General features: G+C 50.3%; 1 long non-coding RNA gene across 1 annotated transcript; it reads right to left on the bottom strand.

Moving 5' to 3' along the window:
• Positions 1-9351: 9351 nt before the first annotated feature.
• LOC145350660 (uncharacterized) lies at positions 9352-13382 on the bottom strand. Its single transcript, XR_013888242.1, has 3 exons — positions 13278-13382; positions 10522-10646; positions 9352-9438 (listed from the first exon to the last, which is right to left on the bottom strand). It is a non-coding gene; the product is annotated as an uncharacterized LOC145350660 (long non-coding RNA).
• Between the last annotated feature and the right edge of the window lie 803 nt (positions 13383-14185).

The raw sequence follows: 14185 nt of genomic DNA, 5'->3' as shown, positions 1-14185 counted from the left end.
TCTCCCCTTAGACCCCTCTCCCAGTGCAGGTATCTCCCCTTAGCCCACTCTATCAGTGTGGGTATCTACCCTGAAGACCCCTCTTCCAGTGTGGGTATCTCCCCTGTAGACCCCTCTCCCAGTGTGGGTATCTGCCCTGTAGACCCCTCTCCCAGTGTGGGTATCTCCCCTGTAGACCCCTCTCCCAGTGCCTATTAATTGGGAACTTTTGGCTCTGTAGTTTTCCACAGGGGAATATTCACAGTTGTTACACAATGAGTGCACTGTGGGATCACGTTTATTAAACCAATCAACAGATTTATTTCAATCAATCCATAAGGACATGGAATTCAATGATTCGAGAAGATTGTTCTAGTTCTCACGTGTCCTTTGACAAAAGCAGGGAAAAAGGAAGCAGGAAGAAGTGTATTTATTTGGTGTTGTTTATGAACTCTCCCAGCTCACTCACTTTTTGTGGCGACTCGGGGATTTTCGCAGTATCCTGTGACACTAATAAATAAACTTTAAATTTTGGGATTAATGTTCTGCTGAGAAATATTGCATTATGCAATCAGAATCTTGTCCCGACATTCCAGTCTGTGAGCTTTTCTTTGGTTCTGGAGGCCGTGAGCCTCGGAACAAACTATCTCGGAATGAATATCTCACAAACAATGATTTCTCAGTAATCGATCTGCCTGGTTTGAGCTTCCTCAGGGAGGGGAATGTTTTTATCAGGATTTGGAACTTGCTTTATGTCTCCCCTGTAAGTGCCGGTCTCTCCTTCAACAGCAGCGCCTGTCCTGTGTTGTATAAATAGGATATTATTGAACACAGTGAGTGTTTGAGAAACAGTCTGCTTTCCGGGAAACCACGTTATATTTCCTCGACTTTCACTTTGACTTTATCTGCTCTCTGCTTCCCTCTGCCGATTGGGTCCCTGAGTTGAGGTGAATTGTGAAATTCCCCCTGAGTCTCCCGGGGTCGGAGACCTTCCTTCCAACAATGCAACACTCGCTCAGCGCTCTCCTGGATTTTGTGCTCAGGCCTCTGGAGTGACTCTTGCACTCACAAGCTTCTGACTCAGAGGTGAGCTGCTCCCCTTCCCACTTCAGCTGGAGCTCAGGTGTCCACATTCTCACCTCGGAATCTACAGAATTGTGGCTTCAAGACCCACTCTGAGGACTAGAGCTCAAAAATCAAAATACTGACAGTTCAGTGCAGTACTGAGGGAGTGCTGCACTGTCAGAGATACTGAATTTAGGATGAGATGTTAAACTGAGACCCCATCTCCCCCCTCAGGGGAGTGTGAAAGATCCCATGGCACTATTTTGAAGAAGGACAGGGGTGTTCTCCCTGGGGTCCTGTCCAACATTTACCCTCAGTCAACATCACAGAAACAGATGATCTGGGAATTAGCACAGTGCTGATCAGGTGTCCAGTTGGTGATTGAATCAGTCATAGAGACTCTCTGGGGTTTAACCGAGTTTTCAGGATTATACCCTCTCCTGAACAATATGCAGACAATTCTCAGCAGCCGCAAGAGTTTGAAAATCTGACTGTGAGACCCCGCTCCCAGTGCAACTATCACCCCTGTGGACCCCGCTCCCAGTGCAGGTATCACCCCTGTAGACCCCTCTCCCAGTGCGGGTATCTCCCCTGTAGACCCCTCTCCCATTGTGGGTATCTCCCCTGTAGACCCCTCTCCCATTGTGGGTATCTCCCCTGTAGACCCCTCTACCAGTGCGGATATAAGAACATAAGAAATAGGAGCAGGAGTAGGCCATCTAGACCTTCAAGCCTGCCCCGCCATTCAATAAGATCATGGCTGATCTGTCGCTGCTCAGTTTCACTTTCCCGCCCTCTCCCCATAACCCTTAATCCCCTCTCTTATCAAAAACCCATCAACCCGCATCTTAAAAATATTTAGCGAGGCAGCCTCCACCACTTCAACGGGCAGAGAATTCCAGAGATTCACCACCCTTCGAGTGAAGAAGTTCCTCCTCAACTCCGTTCTAAACCGCCCCCCTTTTATCTTGAGGCTGTGCCCCCTAGTCCTACTGTCTTTTTTGAGCGGGAAGAGTCTCTCCACCTCTATCCTATCCATCCCATTCATCATCTTATACGTCTCAATGAGATCTCCCCTCATTCTTCTAAACTCTAACGAGTACAAGCCCAGTTTATTCAGCCTCTCCTCATAGCTCAACCCCCTCAACTCCGGTATCAGCCTAGTAAACCTCCTCTGCACTCCCTCCAAGGCCAAAATATCTTTGCGCAGGTGCGGCGCCCAAAACTGCACACAGTACTCCAGCTGTGGCCTCACCAATGCCCTATACAGCTGCAGCAAGACCTCCCTACTTTTATATTCAATCCCCCTCGCTATGAAGGCCAGCATCCCATTCGCCTTCCTGACCACCTGCTGCACCTGCAAGCTGGGTTTTTGTGACTCATGCGCAAGGACCCCGAGGTCCCTCTGCACCGTCGCCTGCTGCAGTTTTTCGCCACGTAAGTAATAGTCCTTCCTACCATTCTTCCTACCAAAGTGGACCACCTCACACTTGCCAACATTAAATTCCATTTGCCATTTCCTGGCCCATTCGCCCAGCCTATCTAGATCCTTCTGCAGGCACTCCACACCCTCCGCACACTTTGCCGTTCCTCCAAACTTGGTGTCATCAGCAAATTTCGACACCCTACACTCGGTTCCCTCCTCCAGATCATCTATATAAATGGTAAAAAGCTGAGGCCCCAGCACCGACCCCGGGGCACTCCACTAGTCACCATCCGCCAATCCGAATAGCACCCGTTGACCCCCACTCTCTGCCTCCTATTTGACAACCAATCCTCTATCCACGCTAACACCCTACCCCCAACTCCATGTCCCTCAACCTTCTGCAATAACCTCTTGTGAGGTACTTTGTCAAACGCCTTCTGAAAATCTAGAAAGACCACATCCACCGGCTCTCCTCTATCCACCGCCCTAGACACATCCTCATAGAACTCCAGTAAATTTGTCAGACACGACTTCCCTTTAATGAAACCGTGCTGCGTCTGCTCTATCAAGCAATTTCCTTCAAGATGCCTCGCAATTTCCTCCTTAATGACAGATTCTAACATTTTACCTACCACAGACGTTAAACTAACCGGCCTATAACTCCCCGCCTTTTGCCTGGCATCCTTCTTAAACAACGGCGTAACATTAGCCGTTTTCCAATCTTCCGGCACTTCCCCAGAATCCAGCGACGTCTGAAAAATAACCACCAAGGCATCCACTATCACCTCCGCCATATGTGCCCTGTAAACCCATCTCCCAGTGTGGGTATCTCCCCTGTAGACCCCTCTCCCAGTGCGGGTATCTCCCCTGTAGACCCCTCTCCCAGTGCGGGTATCTCCCCTGTAGACCCCTCTCCCATTGTGGGTATCTCCCCTGTAGACCCCTCTACCAGTGCGGATATAAGAACATAAGAAATAGGAGCAGGAGTAGGCCATCTAGACCTTCAAGCCTGCCCCGCCATTCAATAAGATCATGGCTGATCTGTCGCTGCTCAGTTTCACTTTCCCGCCCTCTCCCCATAACCCTTAATCCCCTCTCTTATCAAAAACCCATCAACCCGCATCTTAAAAATATTTAGCGAGGCAGCCTCCACCACTTCAACGGGCAGAGAATTCCAGAGATTCACCACCCTTCGAGTGAAGAAGTTCCTCCTCAACTCCGTTCTAAACCGCCCCCCTTTTATCTTGAGGCTGTGCCCCCTAGTCCTACTGTCTTTTTTGAGCGGGAAGAGTCTCTCCACCTCTATCCTATCCATCCCATTCATCATCTTATACGTCTCAATGAGATCTCCCCTCATTCTTCTAAACTCTAACGAGTACAAGCCCAGTTTATTCAGCCTCTCCTCATAGCTCAACCCCCTCAACTCCGGTATCAGCCTAGTAAACCTCCTCTGCACTCCCTCCAAGGCCAAAATATCTTTGCGCAGATGCGGCGCCCAAAACTGCACACAGTACTCCAGCTGTGGCCTCACAATGCCCTATACAGCTGCAGCAAGACCTCCCTACTTTTATATTCAATCCCCCTCGCTATGAAGGCCAGCATCCCATTCGCCTTCCTGACCACCTGCTGCACTTGCAAGCTGGGTTTTTGTGACTCATGCGCAAGGACCCCGAGGTCCCTCTGCACCGTCGCCTGCTGCAGTTTTTCGCCACGTAAGTAATAGTCCTTCCTACCATTCTTCCTACCAAAGTGGACCACCTCACACTTGCCAACATTAAATTCCATTTGCCATTTCCTGGCCCATTCGCCCAGCCTATCTAAATCCTTCTGCAGGCACTCCACACCCTCCGCACACTTTGCCGTTCCTCCAATCTTGGTGTCATCAGCAAATTTCGACACCCTACACTCGGTTCCCTCCTCCAGATCATCTATATAAATGGTAAAAAGCTGAGGCCCCAGCACCGACCCCGGGGCACTCCACTAGTCACCATCCGCCAATCCGAATAGCACCCGTTGACCCCCACTCTCTGCCTCCTATTTGACAACCAATCCTCTATCCACGCTAACACCCTACCCCCAACTCCATGTCCCTCAACCTTCTGCAATAACCTCTTGTGAGGTACTTTGTCAAACGCCTTCTGAAAATCTAGAAAGACCACATCCACCGGCTCTCCTCTATCCACCGCCCTAGACACATCCTCATAGAACTCCAGTAAATTTGTCAGACACGACTTCCCTTTAATGAAACCGTGCTGCGTCTGCTCTATCAAGCAATTTCCTTCGAGATGCCTCGCAATTTCCTCCTTAATGACAGATTCTAACATTTTACCTACCACAGACGTTAAACTAACCGGCCTATAACTCCCCGCCTTTTGCCTGGCATCCTTCTTAAACAACGGCGTAACATTAGCCGTTTTCCAATCTTCCGGCACTTCCCCAGAATCCAGCGACGTCTGAAAAATAACCACCAAGGCATCCACTATCACCTCCGCCATATGTGCCCTGTAAACCCATCTCCCAGTGTGGGTATCTCCCCTGTAGACCCCTCTCCCAGTGCGGGTATCTCCCCTGTAGACCCCTCTCCCAGTGTGAGTATCTCCCCTGTAGACCCCTCTCTCAATGCAGGTATCTCCCCTGTAGACCCCTCTCCCAGTGTGAGTATCTCCCCTGTAGACCCCTCTCTCAATGCAGGTATCTCCCCTGTAGACCCCTCTCCCAGTGCAGGTATCTTCCCTTAGCCCACTCTACCAGTGTGGGTATCTCCCCTGTAGACCCCTCTTCCAGGGTGGGTATCTCCCCGGTAGACCCCTCTCCCAGTGTGGGTATCTCCCCAGTTGACCCCTCTCCCAGTGCAGGTATCTCCCCTGTAGGCCCCTCTCCCAGTGCGGGTATCATTCCTGTAGACCTCTCTCCCAGTGCGGGTATCTCCCCTGTAGACCCCTCTCCCAGTGCGGGTATCTCCCCTGTAGACCCCTCTCCCAGTGCGGGTATCTCCCCTGTAGACCCCTCCCCCAGTGCAGGTATCTCCCCTGTAGACCCCTCTCCCAGTGCGGGTATCTCCCCTGTAGACCCCTCTCCCAGTGCGGGTATCTCCCCTGTAGACTTCTCTCCCCGTGCGGGTATCTCCCCTGTAGACCCCTCTCCCAGTGTGGGTATCTCCCCTGTCGACCCCTCTCCCAGTGCGGGTATCTCCCCTGTAGACCCCTCTCCCAGTGTGGATATCTCCCCTGTAGACCCCTCTCCCAGTGTGGGTATCTCCCCTGTAGACCCCTCTCCCAGTGCCTGTTAATTGGGAAGTTTTCTCTCTGTAGTTCTCCACAGGGGAATATTCACAGTTGTTACACAATGAGTGCACTGTGGGATTACGTTTATTAAACCAATCAACAGACTTATTTCAATCAATCCAAAAGGACATGGAATTCAATGATTCGAGAAGATTGTTCTCGTTCTCACGTGTCCTTTGACAAAAGCAGGGAAAAAGGAAGCAGGAAGAAGTGTATTTATTTGGTGTTGTTGTTTATGAACTCTCCCAGCTCACTCACTTTTTGTGGCGACTCGGGGATTTTCGCAGTATCCTGTGACACTAATAAATAAACTTTAAATTTTGGGATTAATGTTCTGCTGAGAAATATTGCATCATCCAATCAGAATCTTGTCCCGACATTCCAGTCTGTGAGCTTTTCTTTGGTTCTGGAGGCCGTGAACCTCGGAACAAACTATCTCGGAATGAATATCTCACAAACAATGATTTCTCAGTAATCGATCTGCCTGGTTTGAGCTTCCTCAGGGAGGGGAATGTTTTTATCAGGATTTGGAACTTGCTTCATGTCTCCCCTGTAAGTGCCGGTCTCTCCTTCAACAGCAGCGCCTGTCCTGTGTTGTATAAATAGGATATTATTGAATACAGTGAGTGTTTGAGAAACAGTCTGCTTTCCGGGAAACCACGTTATATTTCCTCGACTTTCACTTTGACTTTATCTGCTCTCTGCTTCCCTCTGCCGATTGGGTCCCTGAGTTGAGGTGAATTGTGAAATTCCCCCTGAGTCTCCCGGGGACGGAGACCTTCCTTCCAACAATGCAACACTCGCTCAGCGCTCTCCTGGATTTTGTGCTCAGGCCTCTGGAGTGACTCTTGCACTCACAAGCTTCTGACTCAGAGGTGAGCTGCTCCCTTCCCACTTCAGCTGGAGCTCAGGTGTCCACATTCTCACCTCGGAATCTACAGAATTGTGGCTTCAAGACCCACTCTGAGGACTAGAGCTCAAAAATCAAAATACTGACAGTTCAGTGCAGTACTGAGGGAGTGCTGCAGGTCCAGAGATGCTGAATTTAGGATGGGACGTTAAACTGAGACCCCATCTCCCCCCTCAGGAGAGTGTGAAAGATCCCATGGCACTATTTTGAAGAAGGACAGGGGTGTTCTCCCTGGGGTCCTGTCCAACATTTACCCTCAGTCAACATCACAGAAACAGATGATCTGGGAATTAGCACAGTGCTGATCAGGTGTCCAGTTGGTGATTGAATCAGTCATAGAGACTCTCTGGGGTTTAACCGAGTTTTCAGGATTATACCCTCTCCTGAACAATATGCAGACAATTCTCAGCAGCCGCAAGAGTTTGAAAATCTGACTGTGAGGCCCCGCTCCCAGTGCAACTATCACCCCTGTGGACCCCGCTCCCAGTGCAGGTATCACCCCTGTAGACCCCTCTCCCAGTGCGGGTATCTCCCCTGTAGACCCCTCTCCCATTGTGGGTATCTCCCCTGTAGACCCCTCTCCCATTGTGGGTATCTCCCCTGTAGACCCCTCTACCAGTACAGGTATCTCCCCTGTAGACCCCTCTTCCAGTGCGGATATGTGCCCTGTAAACCCATCTCCCAGTGTGGGTATCTCCCCTGTGGACCCCTCTCCCAGTGTGAGTATCTCCCCTATAGAACCCTCTCCCAATGCAGGTATCTTCCCTTAGCCCACTCTACCAGTGTGGGTATCTCCCCTGTAGACCCTTCTTCCAGGGTGGGTATCTCCCCTGTAGACCCCTCTTCCAGGGTGGGTATCTGCCCTGTAGACCCCTCTCCCAGTGCAGGTATCGCCCCTGTTGACCCCTCGCCCAGTGCAGGTATCTCCCCTGTAGACCCATCTCCCAATGCAGGTATCTCCCCTTAGACCCCTCTCACAGTGCAGGTATCTCCCCTTAGCCCACTCTATCAGTGTGGGTATCTCCCCTGAAGATCATTTCCTAAACATCCCTGATGTTTAAAATGAGGTAAAATTCATCAGGCAGTGGGACAGAATGGATACTAGCTTTTAGTTTACTTATTAGTGTCACAATAGGCTTACATTAACACTACAATGAAGTTACTGTGAAAATCCTATTTGAAAAATAGACAAAGATTTAAAAAAGGCAAAATATCTGATCTAATTGAAAATGGACAGTAACAGAAAGCAGCTGTAATTATGAACACAAGATTTCCTCTGGGACAGAATCAATTCAATGAATGGAACATGAGGAAGAATGGAATAAGATACATTGGACACTGATTACTGGAACACTCTGTCACCATAGAACACCGTTCCTCTGTGTCACTCAGAGAGCTGACCATGTTTTCAAATAAAAGTAAAATATTTCATCATAAAAATGCATTTAGATTGAGTCTTTTTCACTGATTAATATCAGTAGCTCGGTTCCTTATTGTAACAATGCCATAGCAGCATTTCTACCTCTGAATAAGAGGGTGTAAAGTTCAAACCCCATTTTAAACAGTGCTGGTAAATAGCGGCTGGATCTTCAGTTCAGAGCTGAGTTCACACCCAGTGGGATCCATGTTCCAGCTCTGGTGGGTGGTCTCTACCTGTTGAATGGAGTTGTGAAAGCCGGTGAAACTTTCCTGCTGTGTAGGGCTAGCCCGATCAGTCCCTGGGATCAGGAGTGTTCACATTGTGACTGTCAATCAGTCTGTGGATTTTCCACTGCTCTCACTGCTCTCTGGGGACAGAACACGGAGATGGGAAAACAGCAACTCAGTGACCCCTCTACCAGAATTGAAAAGAGGCTGAATGGCCTCTTTCTGTGCTGTCAAAGAACAAGGATTTTGAAGTGAAATCTCCAGAGAACAGGGGGTCTGTCAGATTGGAGAGGGAGGGCCCTTTAATCGCAGCTTTTGACAAGGTTTGATTTGACTGAAATGAATTTGAAACAATAATTTCCGTTAATGTCACAAAGCAGTGACATAGAGAACACGTGTCTTACTGTGCAATACTGCTGCCCATTGGCTCAGGGTGAGATACCATCTCCATCTGAGATGTAGGGGTGAGGAGAGGACAATAGGGGAGGGCTCCCTGGGGATTGGAAGTGATCTTTGGTCCCTCGAGGAGCTCTCCTGGGACTCCTGACTCCCCGTGAACATTAACATAAAACCTGTACCTCCTGTTTAGATGACAGCTATTGGTCAGATCAACACCAGTAAAAGATCAGCACAGCGAGTTTGTGCTCGGGGAAGTCTAACTCTGCACAGGGAGCTAAATCAGGCATTAATCCTCCTCATTCAAATGTGATCCATTCCAGGGTTGGTCATATTTCAAGTACATTTCAGACGCTGGAGACATCCCTATGGAATTGGTGTTTTATGGATCCATTCAGTTGCAATGGAATCCGATTTCTGCCCTTGGCCTTCACTCGGGTGCTGTGCAAAGCTGGACATGTCACGCTGAAGATGTAGAGCAAGTGGCAGGACAGTCATTCACTGCTCATTCTGTGCTCGCCAGCCTCTCTCTGCTGAACTGCAGCCCCTCAAAGATCGGAAAGAAATGGCTGATGGAATAACATAAAATCCACCATGAAAACGTGAAGACTTTAAGGATACTGAAGCTTCATCAGAGCAGTGTGGTCAATTACGTCCGTAGTGTTAAACACAAGGACGTTACTAAACAAGAGAGCGAGAGCGCATATCCACGTGTCAATCTCCTCGATTTCCTATAACAACAGCAGAACAAATGAATCCTTGTGAAATCTGAAGCTTCAAATCATAATAATTACAACATTTCTATACAAATACCGGTTCGAGATGTTGCTTCATCTAGGAACCTCCCAAACAGCGGCTGCAGCGTGTGCACTATCTGCATTCTGGCAACTCGTAAACATAAATCTTCATGAATCTTTATTTTCCACATTGTTAATGGTGGCATTGCGATAGTTACTGGACCACAATCCAGAACCCAGGTTAATGTTCTGGGAGCTTGAATTTAAATCCCACAGTGACAGCTGGTGAAATTTGAATTCAACTAATGAATAAATCCTGAATGAAAAGGTATTCTCGATCACTGTGACCATCAAACTACTGGGTTGTCAGAACTCATCTGGGTCACTAATTCCCCTTTAGGGAAGGAAATCTGCCATCCTTACCAGGTCTGGCCTACAGCTGACTCCAGAGCAATGTGGTTGACTCTTAACTGCCCTCTCAATCGGCCAATCAAGACACTCAGCTGTACCAAAGCACCACAGAAAATTGAACAGGAATAAGACCCAGCATTGCCCTGGGCACCAGAAATAACAGTGGCACATCTTGATCCCTCCCTAACAGCACTGTGGGTGGCTTTGATGATATTGCATCCACGGTGCGAATTACTCAAGGTCATTCTACAAAGGGCAGCCTTGTCCATGAGCAAGGCATAGTCAGAACCCTTGACCACACTGCCCACCATATCCATCTTTGTGGGCTAGTCTCCTCACTGATGTGGAGATGCTGATATTGGACTGGGGTGGGCGCAATAAGAAGTCTCACAACACCAGGCTAAAGTCCAGCAGGTTTATTTGGAATCACCAGCTTTCAGAGTGCTGCTCCTTCCTCAGGTGAGTCCTGAGCTGAGTTAGCTGCGTCACTCACCTGTTGAAGGAGCAGCGTTGTGAAAGCTGGTGATTCCAGATAAACCTGTTGGACTTTAACCTTGTGTTGTGAGACTTCTGACTGTCTCCTCACTGATGGCAGGAGCTCAGGACACAGAACTCCTTCGATTGGATGTTTTGCAGCTTGTGCTTAAGGATATGAAGTTAACGTACACTCTCGACATTTCCCAGACCTTCTGTGTCCAACAGCAGGAGGCAGTGTTGTTTGCGAGGGTGTGGGACACACCACATCCAGATACCCTTTGTGTGAGCTTGGGCCGTCTCTCCAGCTGAAAAACCTGAGCAGAAAAATATATTTAATTTGAATTTGCTGTCAGAGACAAAATGTGACTGCGCTTAGATTATTAACTATCTGCAGGATTCGTGAGAATCTCTCGTTGTCATAATAAATTGTTCAAACATCTCCAGAACACTGTGTTTATTATGTAATTAGGGACAAGTACATTTCTCCAAGAGTCACTAATATCTCGGGAGTATTTTTTATGCTGGGTGAGTTTGTTTCAATTCTTTGAACCAAATTCAAATTTAATTGAATGAAAGATGTGCAGGTGAGGTGGATTGGCCATGTTAAATTTAAACTGCCCCTTAACGCACCAAGATATATGTGTGAGGGGAAATTAGCCAAAGGGGAGTGATGGAGTGGGGTGAGAGGAGGGGAGTATGAGGGGGGTGAGGTGAGGGGAAGGGAGGGGAGGGGAGGGAAGGGAAGGGGAGGGGAGGGGAGGGGAAGGGAAGGGAAGGGAAGGGAAGGGAGGGGAGGAGAAGGGATGAGATGGGAGGGGAGGGGAGGGGAAGGGAGGGGAGGGGAAGGGAGGGGAGGGGAGGGGAAGGGAGGGGAGGGGAGGGGAGGGGAAGGGAGGCTGGGAGAGGAGGAGGGGGTGGGGGAGAGGAGGAGGGGGTGGGGGAGAGGAGGGATGAGAGGGAGGGGAGAGGAGGGGTGAGGGGGAGGGGAGAGGAGGGGAGAGGAGGGGAGAGAGGAGAGGGGAGGGTGGAGGGGAAAGGGGAGGGAAGGGATGGGATGGGATGGGAGGTGAGGGGAGGGGAGGTGAGGGGAGGTGAGGGGAGGGGAGGTGAGGGGAGGGGAAGGGAGGGGAGGTGAGAGGGAGGGGAGGTGAGGGGAGGGGAAGGGAGGGGAGGTGAGGGGAGAGGAGGTGAGGGGAGGGGAAGGGAGGGGAGGTGAGAGGGAGGTGAGGGGAGGGGAAGGGAGGGGAGGTGAGAGGGAGGGGAGATGAGGGGAAGGGAAGGGATGGGATAGGACGGGAGGTGAGGGGAAGGGAGGGGAGGGGAAGGGAGGGGAGACTGGGAGAGGAGGAGGGGAGGGAGGGGGAGAGGTGGGGGAGGGGAGGAGGGGGTGGGGGAGGGGAGGGGGAGAGGTGGGGGAGGGGAGGAGGGGGTGGGGGAGGGGAGGAGGGGAGAGGGGAGGGTGGAGGGGAGGGAGGAGGGGAGAGGGGACGGGGGAGGGTGGAGGGGAGAGAGGGAAGGGGAGGGTGAAGGGGAGGGTGGAGGGGAGAGGGGGAGGGTGGAGAGGAGGGAAGGGGAGGGTGGAGAGGAGGGAAGGGGAGGGTGGAGGGGAGAGGGGGAGGGTGGAGGTGAGAGGGGAAGGGAGGGTGGAGGGAGAGGGGAGGGGAGGGTGGAGAGGAGAGGAGAGGGGAGGGGAGGGTGGAGGGGAGAGGGGAGGGGTGGGTGGAGGGTGGAGGGGAGAGGGGAGGGGTGGGTGGAGGGGAGAGGGGTGGGTGGAGGGGAAGTGAGGGAGGGGAAGTGAGGGGAGGGGAGGAGAGGTGGGGGAGGGGAGGGGGGGAGGTGATGGGAGGGGGGAGGGAGGGGAGGGGGAGGGGAGGGGGAGGGGTGGAGGGGTGGGGGGAGGGGGAGGGGAGGGGGGGGAGGAGAGGAGGGGGAGGGGGAGGGGAGGGGGTGTCAGAAGGGGGGGTGGTGGATGGGAGGGAAAACAGTGGAATAACAATCCTCGGGTCAATCACTTGTTTAAGATCAAATCTGTTTGAAATATGTTTTAAATAGTAACAATTCCTAAAACATTAGGAATAATGGTAGGAAGGACTATTACTTACGTGGAGAAAAACTGCAGCAGGCGACGGTGCAGAGGGACCTCGGGGTCCTTGTGCATGAGTCGCAAAAACCCAGCTTGCAGGTGCAGCAGGTGGTCAGGAAGGCGAATGGGATGCTGGCCTTCATAGCGAGGGGGATTGAATATAAAAGCAGGGTGGTCTTGCTGCGGCTGTATAGGGCATTGGTGAGGCCGCAGCTGGAGTACTGTGTGCAGTTTTGGTCGCCGCACTTACGCAAGGATATTTTGGCCTTGGAGGGAGTGCAGAGGAGGTTTACTAGGCTGATACCGGAGTTGAGGGGGTTGAGCTATGACGAGAGGCTGAATAAACTGGGCTTGTACTCGTTAGAGTTTAGAAGAATGAGGGGAGATCTCGTTGAGACATATAAGATGATGAATGGGATGGATAGGATAGAGGTGGAGAGACTCTTCCCGCTCAGAAAGGACAGTAGGACTAGAGGGCACAGCCTCAAGATAAAGGGGGGGTGGTTTAGAACAGAGTTGAGGAGGAACTTCTTCACTCAAAGGGTGGTGAATCTCTGGAATTCTCTGCCCGTTAAAGTGGTGGAGGCTGCCTCGCTAAATATTTTTAAGATGTGGGTTGATAGGTTTTTGATAGGCGAGGGGATTAAGAGTTATGGGGAGAGGGCGGGAATGTGGAACTGAGACACGACAGATCAGCCATGATCTTATTGAATGGCGGGGCAGGCTCGAAGGGCTAGATGGCCTACTCCTGCTCCTATTTCTTATGTTCTTACGTAATCCAGGATTGAAACTAATCTGTTTTAAATTGGAAACTGGGTAGGGGTGTATGTTGATAGAACAAGTTTATTACTCGAATATTTACCATTTCTGTTGGCGAGAATGTTCAGTAAGTAGGATTTTCCAATGCCGTATTTCCCAACCATCGACACAATAACCAATGGCTGGTTGAGAGAAATTAGAATTTCCAGAGCATCGGGTCTTGGGACAAGCTTCCCATCCTTCGTGTTTTCAATGAGACAAACGGGAGCCTCCATCCGACCGGAAAATATCAAGCTGTTTGAAAGAGGAAAACATTGAAAAATCTACACCACAAACTGAGGCCAGTCGACCATCGACTTCCTGCTGGCACAAAAAGGAGTTGTCCCACCCTGCCCTGACCTGTCTGCAGTGCTATGATCCAGGTGAGCCCCACCCAGATTGAGGCCCTTCAGTTGCCAGTTATTGTCCACTTAAGAGCCAATTTTTAAATTCTTTAAGGGATGTAGGCTTTGCTGGTATGTATTGTTCACTGCTCATTGCTCCTTGAGAAGGTGGTGATGAGCTGCCTTCTTGATCTGCTGCTGTTCCTGAGGTGTAGGTACACCCACAGTGCTGTTAGGGAGGGAGTTCCTGGATTTTGACCCAGCGACAGTGAAGAAATGGTAAAATATTTCCAAGTCAGGATGATGAGTGAACAAGGAAGAAAGAACAAAGAAAATTACAGCACAAGAACAAGTCCTTTGGCCCTCCAAGCTTGCTCTGACCATACTGCCCATCTGAACTAAAACCCCTATCCTTCCGGGGCCAATATCCCTCTATTCTCATCCTATTCATGTATTTGTCAAGACACCTATTAAATGTGGCATGGAGGTGAACTTCCAGGTGATGGTGTTCCCAGATATCTACTGCTCTTGTTCAAAATGGTAGAGGTTGGGAGTTTGCCCAAGGAACATTGGTGAATTGCTGCAGTGCATCTTGTCGATGATACAGAGTGGTGCTACTGAGTGTCGA

This window comes from Carcharhinus amblyrhynchos, chromosome 12 (assembly GCF_965287045.1).
Source record: "Carcharhinus amblyrhynchos chromosome 12, sCarAmb.v2.hapA, whole genome shotgun sequence".
Taxonomy (NCBI): domain Eukaryota; kingdom Metazoa; phylum Chordata; class Chondrichthyes; order Carcharhiniformes; family Carcharhinidae; genus Carcharhinus; species Carcharhinus amblyrhynchos.
This window is presented reverse-complemented; position numbering and strand designations above follow the sequence as displayed.